The following is a 12,154-nucleotide window of genomic DNA, read 5'->3' as shown; positions in this document are numbered from 1 at the left end:
GAACAAGATGAAAAAGGGGTTGTCATGGAACAGAGATCTACATATGTTATGGTTCCAAGTAGACAGAAATAAGAATGAAGGCAATGGTTATTTAGTGTGGCAAACTATATTCTACAAATATGTCAGAACCAATATGTACCACAGCCACATGCTCTTAAAATGTGATGTTCAGACTCTTCCAACAAGAAGTAAAGTCTATATTCTCTCCTGTTGAAGCTGGGAAGAACTTTGTAACTGCCTTGACAAACAGAATAAGATGAATGCAGTGCCACATAATATCCAAGGCTAAGTTACAGTCACAGCTACCACTGGCTCTCTCTCTCTCTCTCTGTTTCTTAAGACATGAACCTTGGGAACTCTGGATCAAAATGTAAAAAGTCTGGCTATTTTAAAGCTACAGAGGAAAGAGTACAGAGGCATCACCCAAAGTGGAAAGAGTCAGCTCCTTTGGTTCAGGCCATAGGAGCTGAAGATGACTCCAGTTCCCAGCCTGTGAGTCACTCTAGCTGATGTAAATGAAACAGAGTAGACTGCCTACACTGTGCCCTGCCAAAAGTGTACATTCTTGAACAATGGTGGTTGTTTAAGTCACTAAGTTTTGGGGTGGTTTGGGACACAGTCATAGTAATTGGAACATGTGCAGAAATGGTTACCTAGGGTAGTGAGTTACTAAAGTGAGACTTAAGTTATTAGAGCTACTAGGGTAAGTTACTAGGTAAGCTACTAGGGTAGTGAGTTACTAGAGTGAGACCTAAGTCTGACTCTTTAAGTGAGAATTAAGTTAAGTCACTAAGTTTTGGGGTGGTTTGGGACACAGTCATAGTAATTGGAACATGTGCAGAAATGGTTACCTAGGGCAGTGAGTTACTAGAGTGTCAAAAGGCAATGGGGGGAAGTATAGGGGAAAATATGAAAAAGAAAATTACAGCAAAGTCAAAGAAGATGCCAATTGAAATCAAGAAAATGGTGAACAACAGGCACTTAGAAGTTGAGAAGGATTTTATTTTATTCACTATACTGAAGGTTGAAAGTAATCCCCAACTGGAAATATGAAAATTAAACAGAACTTCCCATTTCCTGAGCATTCCAGTTAATCAAGATTTACCCATATGGTACGTTGATAGCTATTTCCACATGAAATGACATAGACATTGTAAGAATTCAGCAAACTGAATAAAGCCATTTTAGAAATTGCATTGAGGCGAGGAAGATCCAAGATGGCCGGTTAGGAGCAGCTCAGGATTGCAGCTCCCAGTGAAAGTGCAGAGGGTGAGTGGACACCGCATTTCCAGACAGATTTTTACTGCCCACAGACCAGGAGATTCCCAGGCGGAGGAGTCTCATGGGTCACCAGCGTGGCTGTTTTGGCTGGCGCAGCTGTTTTGCCTGCGCCCCGGCACGGCAGTTCCCAGTGCAGAGTAAACAGGACTGTATCCCCACTTAGCCAGCAATGGGAGCTAAAACAGGGAGCCAGGCCAGGAGATTCCCGGGCAAAAAAGCACCACAAATCTCAGAGCCACGGTTTCAGCAGGCACAGTGGGTTGCTGCATGGGAAATCACACAGATCCCGGCGCCTATTCAACAGGCGACCAGGACACCTGGGAGAGAGCTGACCGTTCAACTAAAAAACAAAAGGCTCTGAGGCAGGGAGCCAGGTGATCAGGCCCAGCTGGTCCCACCCCCACAAAAACAAAAGCAAAAAAACAGCAATTGGAAACGCTCTGGTTTGAGAGTTTCACAGCAAGCACAGCTGAACCCGGGATGGTCAAGCTCTGTGGGGGAGGGGCGACCGCCATTACCAAGGCACTCCACCACTATGGAATTAGTCTGCCATTGCTAAGGAAGCCTGCCGTTGCCGAGGCAACCCGCCATTACAGAGAGAGTCCATTGCCCCGGCCACCATTGCCGAGGCAGTTCTAACTACACCCATATAAACAGGACTGCAGGGAAGTTCACACGGCAGCTGGGCGGAGCCCACAGCAGCTCAGCAAAACCTCTGCAGGCTGAGAGGGACTAGGCTGCCTCCTTGTGGGCAGGGCAGCCCTGAAGAAAAAAAAAAAAAAAAAAGGCAGCAGCACAGTGGAAACTCATAAAGCCCTAACTCCTTGGGACAGAACACCTGGGAAAAAGAAGGGGTTTATGAGTTCTGCTACTGCAGACTTAAACTTACCTGCCCAGCAGCTCTGAATGAACAATGGAGCTCACAGCTCAGCACTTGAGCTACTATAACGGACAGACTGTTTCCTCAAGCAGCTCCCTGACCCCCGTATATCCAAAGAGTCACCTTATAAAGGAGAGCTCAGACTGACATTGGGCAGGTATCCTTCTGGGACAAAGCAGAAGAAGAAACTGGTAGCAACCTTTCCTGTTCAGCAGCTGCTGCAAGTGATCCCCAGGCAAGCAGGACCTGGAGTGAACCTCAGCAGACCTACAGCAGAGAGGCCAGACAGTTAAAAGGAAAACTAAAAAACAGAAATAACTTCATCATCAACAAACAGGACATCCACTCAGAGACCCAATCAGAAAGTCAACAACTACAAAGTCAACAGGTGGATAAATCCACAAAGATGGGAAGAAACCAGCGTGAAAAGGATGAAAACACCCGAAACCAGAACACCTCTCCTCCTACAAGGGATCACAACTCCTCATCAGCAAGGGAACAAGACTGGATGGAGAATGAGTGTCATGAAATGACAGAATCAGCTTTCAGAAAGTGGGAAATAAGAAACTTCCGTGAGCTAAAACAATATGTTCTAACCCAATGCAAAGAAACTAAGAACCTTGAAAAAAGATTTGACAAAATGCTAATGAGAATGGACAACTTAGAGAGGAATATAAGTGAATTGATGGAGCTGAAAAACACAACACGAGAACTTCGCGAAGCATGCACAAGTTTCAACAGCCAAACTGACCAAGTAGAAGAAAGGATATCAGAGGTCAAAGATCAACTCAAAGAAATAAAATGAAAAGGCAAGATTAGAGAAAACAGGGTAAAAAGGAATGAACAAAGTCAACAAGAAATATGGGACTATGTGAAAAGACCTCATCTACGTTTGATAGGTGTACCTGAATGTGATGAAGAGAATGCATCCAAGCTGGAAAATACTCTTCAGGATATTATCCAGGAAAACTTCCCCAACATAGCAAGGCAGGCCAATATTCAAGTCCAGGAAATACAGAGAACACCACAAAGATATTCCTCAAGAAGAGTAACTCCAAGGGACATAATCGTCAGATTCACCAGGGTTGAAATGAAGGAGAAAATGCTAAGGGTAGCCACAGAGAAAGGTCGGGTTACCCACAAAGGGAAGCCCATCAGACTCACAGCAGATCTCTTAGCAGAAACCCTACAAGCCAGAAGACAGTGGGGGCCAATATTCAACATCCTTGAAGAAAAGAACTTTCAACCCAGAATTTCATATCCAGCCAAACTAAGCTTCATAAGTGAAGGAAAAATAAACTCCTTTGTGAACAAGCAAGTACTCAGAGATTTCATCACCACCAGACCAGCTTTACAAGAGCTCCTGAAAGAGGCACTACACATAGAAAAGAACAACCAGTACCAGCCACTCCAAAAACATACCAAATGGTAAAGAGCATCAACACAATAAAGAATCTGCATCAACCAACGGGCAAAACAGCCGGCTAGCATCAAAATGGCAGGATCAAATTCACACATAACAATATTAACCCTAAATGTAAATGGACTAAATGCCCCAATCAAAAGACACAGACTGGCAAATTGGATAAAAAGCCAAAACCCATCAGTGCGCTGTATCCAGGAAACCCACCTCGCATGCAAGGATACACAAAGGCTCAAAATAAAGAGATGGAGGAAGATTTACCAAGCAAATGGAGAGCAAAAAAAAGCAGGAGTTGCAATTCTCATTGCTGATTATTAGACTTTAAAGCAACCAAGATCAAAAGAGACAAAGAAGGACATTACATAATGGTAAAAGGATCAATGCAACAAGAAGAGTTAACGATCCTAAATATATATGCACCTAATACAGGAGCACCCAGATACATAAGGCAAGTTCTTAATGACTTACAAAGAGACTAAAGAGTCCCACACAATAATACTGGGAGACTTTAACACACCACTGACAATATTAGACAGATCAAAGAGAGAAAATTAACAAGGATATCCAGGACTTGAACTCAGACCTGGAACAAGCAAATCTAATAGACATTTACAGAACTCTCCACCCCAAATCCACAGAATATACATTCTTCTCAGCACCACATCACACCTACTCTAAAATTGACCACATAATTGGAAGTAAATCACTCCTCAGCAAATGCAAAAGAATGGAAACAATAACGAACAGTCTCTCAGACCACAGTGCAATCAAGTTAGAACTCAGAATTTAGAAACCAAACCAGAACCGCACAGCTTCATGGATACTGAACAACTTTCTCTTGAATGTTGACTGGATAAACAATGAAATGAAGGCAGAAATAAAGATGTTCTTCGAAACCAACAAGAACGAAGACACCACATATCAGAATCTCCGGGACACATTTAAAGCAGTCTCTAGAGGAAAATATATAGCAATAACTGCACACACGAGAAGAAAGGAGAGATCTAAAATTGACACCCTATCATCAAAATTGAAAGAGCTAGAGGAGTAAGATCAAAAAAACTCAAAAGCTAGCAGAAGACAGGAAATAACTAAGATAAGAGCAGAACTGAAGGAGATAGAGACACAAAAAACTCTTAAAAAAATCAATAAATCCAGGAGCTGGTTTTTTTAAAAGATCAACAAAATAGACCACTAGCCAGATTAATAAAAAAGAAAAGAGAGAATAAACAAATAGATACAATAAAAAATGATAAAGGGGATATCACCACAGATTCCACAGAAATTCAAACCATCATCAGAGATTATTACAAACAACTCTATGCACATAAACTAGGAAACCAGGAAGAAATGGATAAATTCCTGGACAGCTGCCTCCTCCCAAGCCTAAACCAGGAAGAAGTCAAAACCCTGAATAGACCAATAACAAGGTCTGAAGTCGAGGCAGCAATTAAGAGCCTACCACCCAAAAAAAGCCCAGGTCCAGATGAGTTCACAGCCGAATTCTACCAGACATACAAAGAGGAACTGGTACCATTCCTTTTGAAACTATTCCAAATAATCCAAAAAGAGGGAATCCTTCCCAAATCATTTTATGAGACCAACATCATCCTGATACCAAAACCCGGCAGAGACTCAACAAGAAAAGAAAACTACAGGCCAATATCCATGATGAACATAGACGCAAAAATCTTCAATAAAATACTGGCAAGCCGATTGCCACAGCACATCAAAAAGCTTATCCACCATGATCAAGTAGGAGTCATCCCGGGGATGCAAGGCCGGTTCAACATACACAAGTCTATAAATGTAATTCACCACATAAACAGAACCAAAGACAAAAACCACATGATTATCTCAATTGATGCAGAGAAGGCCTTTGACAAAATTCAACAGCCCTTTATGCTAAAAACCCTCAATAAACTAGGTATTGATGGAACGTATCTCAAAATAATAAAAGCTATTTACAACAAACCAACAGCCAATATCATGCTGAATGGGCAAAAACTGGAAGCATTCCCTTAGAAATCTGGCACAAGACAAGGATGCCCTCTCCCACCACTCCTATTCAATATAGTACTAGAAGTTCTAGCCAGAGCAATCAGGCAGGAAAAAGAAATAAAGGGTATTCAATTAGGAAAGGAGGAAATCAATTTGTCTCTATTTGCAGACGGCATGATTGTATATCTAGAAGACCCCATCGTCTCAGCCCAAAATCTCCTGAAACTGATAAGCAACTTCAGCAAAGTCTCAGGATACAAAATCAATGTGCAAAAATCACAAGCATTCCTATATACCAATAACAGACTTAAAGAGAGCCAAATCAAGAACGAACTGCCATTCACAATTGCTACAAAGACAATAAAATACCTAGGAATACAACTAACAAGGAATGTAAAGGACCTCTTCAAGGAGAACTACAAACCACTGCTCAACGAAATAAGAGAGGACACAAACAGATGGAGAAATATTCCATGTTCATGGTTAGGAGGAATCAATATCGTGAAAATGGCCATACTGCCCAAAGTAATTTACAGATTCAACGCTATCCCCATCAAGCTACCAATGACCTTCTTCACAGAACTCAAAAAAACCACCTTAAACTTCATATGGAGCCAAAAGAGAGCCCGCATAGCCAAGTCAATTCTAAGCAAAAAGAACAAAGCGGGAGGCATCACACTACTGGACATCAAACTATACTACAAGGCTACAGTAATCAAAACAGCATGGTACTGGTACCAAAACAGAGATATAGACTAATGGAACAGAACAGAGGCCTTGGAGGCAACACAACATATCTACAACCATCCGATCTTTGACAAACCTGACAAAAACAAGCAATGGGGAAAGGATTCCCTGTTTAATAAGTGGTGTTGGGAAAACTGGCTAGCCATATGCAGAAAGCAGAAACTGGACCCCTTCCTGACACCTTACACTAAAATTAACTCCAGATGGATTAAAGATTTAAACATAAGACTTAACACCATAAAAACCCTAGAAGAAAACCTAGGCAAAACCATTCAGGACATAGGCGTAGGCAAGGACTTCATGACCAAAACACCAAAAGCATTGGCAACAAAAGCCAAAATAGACAAAAGGGACCTAATCAAACTCCACAGCTTCTGCACGGCAAAAGAAGCAGTCACTAGAGTGAATTGGCAACCAACAGAATGGGAAAAAATTTTTGCAGCTTACCCATCTGACAAAGGGCTGATATCCAGAATTTACAAAGAACTAAAACAGATTTACAAGAAAAAAACAAACAAGCCCATTCAAAAGTGGGCGATGGATATGAACAGATACTTTACAAAAGAAGACATACATGAGGCCAACAAACATATGAAAAAATGCTCATCATCACTGGTCATTAGAGAAATGCAAATCAAAACTACATTGAGAACCATCTCACACCAGTTAGAATGGCGATCATTAAAAAATCTGGAGACAACAGATGCTGGAGAGGAAGTGGAGAAATAGGAATGTTTTCACACTGTTGGTGGGAGTGTAAATTAGTTCAACCATTGTGGAAGACAGTGTGGCGATTCCTCAAGGACCTAGAAATAGAAATTCCATTTGACCCAGCAATCCCATTACTGGGTATATACGCAAAGGATTATAAATCGTTCTACTATAAGGACACATGCACACGAATGTTCATTGCAGCACAGTTTACAATAGCAAAGACCTGGAACCACCCAAACGCCCATCGATGATAGACTGGACAGGGAAAATGTGGCACATATACACCATGGAATATTATGCAGCCATCAAAAATGATGAGTTCGCGTCCTTTATAGGGACATGGATGAACCTGGAAACCACCATTCTCAGCAAACTGACACAAGAACACAAAATCAAACGCTGCGGGTTCTCACTCATAGGCGGGTGTTGAACAATGAGAACACATGGACACAGGGAGGGGAGCACTACACACTGGGGTCTGTTGGGGGGAAATAGGGGAGGGACGGCAGGGGGCGAGGAGTTGGGGAAAGAGAGCATGGGAAGAAATGCCAGATATAGGTGATGGGGAGGAAGGCAGCAAATAACACTGCCACGTATGCACCTATGCAACAATCTTGCATGTTCTTCACATGTAATCCAAAATCTAAAATGCAATAATAAAAAAAAAAGAAATTTCATTGAATACTGGTTGGTTACTTTTCTGACATTTCTCCTGCCTCTCTGCACTCCCTTCTTGGTGTCCTTTTACCTTAGTCTCATTTCCATCTCTGTCCTAAAGATGAGTATTTTCCAGGCTCTGTCTGACCTTGGCTGCTTCTCATGGCAGAGCGTACATTCTACCCACATGATGCGCTCTAGTCCCACGTGGATCATAGCAGATGGCTTCAGTTTCCACCTGGATGTTCTTGACTCCCCAATCTCTAAATCAATCCTAAAGCTGTCTTCCAAGTTCCAGACCTTTGTATTAAACTGTATGTTGGACATTTCTACCTGAGTCTTTTACTTCTCATATTCCACAGATTCCAGACTGATCTGAAATGTTTCTCCCTCGAATCTGCTCCATTTTCTGTATTTCTATTTCAATGAATGGTGCTACCATTCCCCAAACACCCAAAGCAGGAAGCTTGGAGTTATCTCTGATGCCTTCCTTTTCCTTAATTTCCAAATCCAACTGATCACCAGTCATTCAAGCTCTAGAACCTCCTCTTGGATTTCTACAATAGCTTCCCAATAATTCAGCTTTTCTTCCCTGAACCCATTCTCTGCATTGCTGATAGTCATATTTTAAAATTTAAAGTTGACCTTGTTACCCCCTGCTTAAAACCACCCAGAGGCCCACTAGGGCTGGCAGTATAAATCCTAAGCTCTTTGGTCTAGGTCCCAAACATCTTGGCTCCAGTCTCAGTTCTTGGGGCCCCACTCTCTATTCTACATTGCAGCTGTGCTGCGGTACTTACTATTGTGCTGTAAGTAGTTTGCAAAATGGGCCAGACTCATTCACTGGCATGTCTGTGTATATGTTGTTCTCTCCTTGCAACATTCAGACCTTTCCCATCCCAACCCCACCTCTATTTGGCCAAGGCCACAGGCTCCTGGAGTTTTGGGACCACCTTCTCAACATATCCACACTTTCCTGGTCTTAGCATCCATTTTATGTATTAATATGATCACTTGTGACTATGTCCACCATGATCTTTTTCAGACTGGGCTGCACCCCTCTGTTTACTTGTTGATTTCCTACTAGATGGTCTGCTTTCTGGCAAGGACTGGGTTTTTTTCAGTGTTGTATCCTTATACCGAACATAATACCTGCCTTTTCACTGTAGAAGCTCTTAATAAAGCTGGCTGGTTCAATAAAGAAATACATACTTTTTGTTTTTTAAACTTTGTCTTGTATTGAGGAAAAACTATTGAAAAATTGGTGATGATTTCCGAGTCCAGGATATCTGAATTGTGTTTGGCTCCTCTTCTCTTCTAAACAGCATTTTACATATCTCCTCTGACAGCATAAACTTACTTCAATAGCTCACCTAAAACAGAGTGGGTGTTTTTCAGACATGTTGTGCCTGTCTTTATTTACTTGCCCCATCCAGAGCATGGGAAAGCTGGTGCTTTGCACTCAGCAGTGGAAAAGAATTACCACACAAGTTTGCGCAGACTCTCTACCCCTCCTTCCCACCTACACTGCACCTGCACAACAGGCCCCATGCATGTCAGCAACAATGACACCTGCAGGAGCAAAAGCCCCAGAATACCTTCCTCTGAGACTTTCCCACACATTTATTAGCCTGTGCACAGCTATCATTAAAACCCCACTGCTAAGTCTAAAATCAGTCTTATGAATAGGTGCCTACTGCTTCTTAGACTGTCAACCCTACTACTATTTGGCATAACTTCATTTCTTTACTCTTTTCTTAATTTCTCCAATCATCCCCTACAGGCACTCTGAGAAAGGGTCATACCAAAATATTACTTTCAGTTAATTTTATCATCATCACTTCATATCTTGGAGAGAAGTTTCTGACAGCCAGCTAAGAAAACACATGGAACCTACTATGAAGTAGAAGCCTATCTTGGAGACATGGGAAGCTATAGAATGGAAAGAAGTGGAAGGGAAAATAGGAAAGCATTAAATACACAGGCCGCCTACTCAATAATCCTGCCCAGCAAAAGCCCTACTAAAGTATTCATATTTCAAGTATAGCTTTGATTAGATGCCAAGGGCAGCCAGGTAACATCCTGGTTAAAACAATCCTTGACCCTCAAAGCCTTGGAAAAAAAGATGAGCGTCATACAAAAAGATCTATGAGATATGATTTCTGGAGAAAGATATATTTCACCTTTCAACTTTTCTTCCCAGAAAAAATGCTAGGGAGGAAAAACAAAATAAGAGTTTCTTCCACCAACAAAATAAACCTCAAAAGTCTGGATCTTGAAAACACAAATAAAAATTTTTCTCCAGTTCTGTTACAGCCTACCATACCCTACCTAAAATCCTTCAGTGGCTTTTCATGGCTTTATAAAGCCTTCTACTCATCAACTAGTTGTGATTTGTGAGAATTATCTTATAGTTATCTGAATTTAAACATCTAGACTGCCTTGTTTTAATTTACCTATATCTTGTAATATTTCAGCTGTTTGCATCTCAGATTCTCTGTTTACTGCTGTTGTAAAACTTTACTGGAGCTTTCCATAATAAAAATGTGTTGTCAGCAGATAAGAAAGGTAGCATTACACAACAGAGAGCACAAAGGCATGGAAGGAAACGGTGTTGGCTTATAATCTAATCCCATTACCCCCTAGTTCCAGACCACTGGGCAAGCAACTTAATTCTTCTGTATGTCAATTTCCTAATCTCCAAAGCACAGATAGCGGCACCCACTTTACAAATTGGTTATGAGGATGATGTAGATGTTTGTAAAGGGTGCTCATAGACACCAGGCCTTTGATAAGCCAACTTTTTTAAAAGATATATATCAGTATTGTCCTACTGACAAATGATCCATCATTATTTTAACTTGTTTAGTTCACCAAACATATGCCAAAAGACATGAGAAGTAACATGGCATTTTTTTTCTTCTGCCCCCAGCCTGCTTTTAACTATTTAAATCATTTTCTTCAAAATATTTGGATAATCAGAACATTGACCTAAGACTTACAATATTAACTCTAATTTTACCTTCTCGAATCTAGTTGAGTGATACAATTCAAGAGTCAGGCTAGACCTTACCAATCATCTAGTCTAAGTATACCTCTGAATTACTTGCAGGCTTACATCTTTTGAGAGTTATTTGTATAGTGAATATGAATACTACTATACTACAAAACAGTAAACAAATGAGTCAATGTCACATTTCCTTACTTTTAACATTAAATTAAATTGCTTTGATACCCCATTCCATTAAGTTGACGGGAAATCCAATCTGAGTCATTATTAGGTTTCTCTGTTAGAGTTATTAAATCATTTTAGGTGGTGGGTTCTAAAACTAAACAGAATGTTTTGGGAAGGCTATCTGGCATTCATTCTACACTACGTATCAAGGAATTATTCACTGCCAAAGTTATTGGTCCCTTTAATTTAGACAAGTCTGCTACTTCTATGTCATGCAATGACACAAGGTCTTTGCCTAAGCTGGAACACAGGGTCCAGCGTCCCTAAAGATACCTTGACACAATTCCTTCTGAGGTCGTGTTCCTCCCTCAGGATGCTATCAGGCAGTGGGGTAGGGGTCCCTGCTTTTCAAAGATATCCACATATTCATATCCTTTCTCCATCAGAATCCCTTAAAGGGGCTCAGGAAAAGTTAGGAAAGGAGGTTTCTTCAGTTTCTTCTGCTTTCCTGCTGCTAGCACAAACCACCTCTAAGACTAGGGAGTTAAGTCAGATTACTTTATTTTTTAGAAATTGAGACGCAAAAAAGGGAGAAAACCCAAATCAAAAGGGCACTTTTTCTGTATTTTTAAATATAGCAATAAAACAGAAAATCATATCACAAAATAAGCTATCCCATCACATTCTAATAAATAAGTCACAGCCTCTGACCCTAGGGAGTTTACAATCTGATAGTGAAAGAGAGAACACTGCTAGCTATAATATAAGGCATGTGGCAGGTGTCATAAGTGAACTGGAGCTTCAGAGTGCTGTCAGAGTTCAGAGGAAGGAGATGAATTTGCAGCTGATTTCAGTAAGCAGAGACGGAAGAATCAGTAAGTTTGGAGAGAATTTCATAAGCAAAGGTGAGAAAGTGAAAGAACATATTCCCTGAACAGGAAACACAATCTAGCCTGATTTGATTTTACTTTTCTTTCTTTTTTTTTTTGAGATTGGGTCTCTCTCTGTTACCTGGGCTGGAGTGCAATGGCGTGATCTTGGCTCATTGCAACCACCACCTCCCGGGTTCAAGCAATTCTCCTGACTCAGCCTCCCAAGTAACTGGGACTATAGGCGAGCACCACCACGCCCAGCTAATTTTTGTATTTTTTAGTAGAGACGGGGTTTCACCATGTTGGCCAGGATAGTCTCGATCTCTTAACCTCGTGATCTGCCCGCCTCGGCCTCCCAAAGTGCTGGGATTACAGGTGTGAGCCACCGCGCCTGGCCAATTTTA

General features: G+C 41.2%; 1 protein-coding gene across 1 annotated transcript in view; it reads right to left on the bottom strand.

The window, feature by feature from the left end:
• PON3 (paraoxonase 3) overlaps positions 1–12,154 on the bottom strand; it is a 33,402-nt gene that overhangs the window by 18,715 nt on the left and 2,533 nt on the right. The window lies entirely within an intron of this gene.

Source organism: Aotus nancymaae, unplaced genomic scaffold (genome assembly GCF_030222135.1).
Source record: "Aotus nancymaae isolate 86718 unplaced genomic scaffold, 86718_ANA_hifiasm-v0.15.2.pri h1tg000025l, whole genome shotgun sequence".
NCBI lineage: Eukaryota > Metazoa > Chordata > Mammalia > Primates > Aotidae > Aotus > Aotus nancymaae.
Note: the sequence above shows the minus strand (reverse complement) of the source record. Positions and strands in the feature narration are given on the sequence as shown.